The sequence below is a fragment of the Orycteropus afer genome, unplaced genomic scaffold (genome assembly GCF_000298275.1).
Source record: "Orycteropus afer afer isolate SDZICR_OR568_19922 unplaced genomic scaffold, OryAfe1.0 scaffold00639, whole genome shotgun sequence".
Lineage (NCBI taxonomy): Eukaryota > Metazoa > Chordata > Mammalia > Tubulidentata > Orycteropodidae > Orycteropus > Orycteropus afer.
The window spans coordinates 655,651-656,680 of record NW_006922226.1 but is presented as its reverse complement, the minus strand read 5'-3'; positions in this window follow the sequence as shown (position 1 = coordinate 656,680).

The window sequence follows — 1,030 nt, the reverse complement described above, 5'->3', positions numbered from 1 at the left end:
CTGAATAAGTGTAATTTTGGTTTAACATTTGGTTCTTAGTATCATGTATGCAGTTTTTTCAGGTATCTCCCAGGGAATGCATTTTTGCTTTCCTGTCTGCTGTGTTTGAGATCATTTACTCTCAGCTGGCGGTACTGTGGCTTACAATATTTTTATATACACTTTCTCAGTAATGGTACTAGTCTTAGTTTGCTGGTATCATTGCATTTGCAGCAAAGTACACTTTACTAGAGCTTTTCTTGATAATTAAAAGATTTCTGTCCCATCTCCCATTCACTTAACTTTACGGGAAAGAATATTGTATTTTCTGTGAGAGATACATGCTTCAGTTCTCTTGGCAAGAATTTTGTATAACTCATAAGTAGAAAATTCAGAAATTCTAATTAAACTGCATTACAATTATACCCAGTACCATTCTGTAAGGGTCACCCATGGTGGACAGGTTTCAATGGAGCTTCCAGACTAAGGTAGACTAGGAATAAATGACTGGTGATCTATTTCTGAAAATTAGCCAATGAAAATCCTATGTATCACAACAGAATATTGTCCAATATTGTGCTGGAATATGTGCCCTTAGGTTAGAAGGCACTCAAAATGTATGGTAGATCCAATATCATACCAAGAATCATGAAGATGGTGCAGGACAAGACATTTAATTCAGTTGTATATAGGGTCATCGTGAGTCAGAGACATCTCAACAGCAACTAACACAACCCAGTTGAATATATTGTATTCAATTATTTAGGTTCTTTATGTTAAAGCTAGAAGGCTTGGTGGTACAGTGGTTAAGCACTCATCTACTAACAAAAAAGGTAGGCATTTTGAAACCACTCGTCTTCGCTGAAGATAGATATGGCTGTCTGTTTCCATAAAGATTACAGCCTTGGGTATGTCCATGAAGCAGGGAGTGTACCCAAGTCCATGCATAGGGTTGACACAGAGTGGCCCTATAAGTTTCTTTGTATGATCTGAATTCCCAGGTGTATGGTAGAGCTGACAAGGGACAAAGTTGTAGTCACTTCTTGGTCAT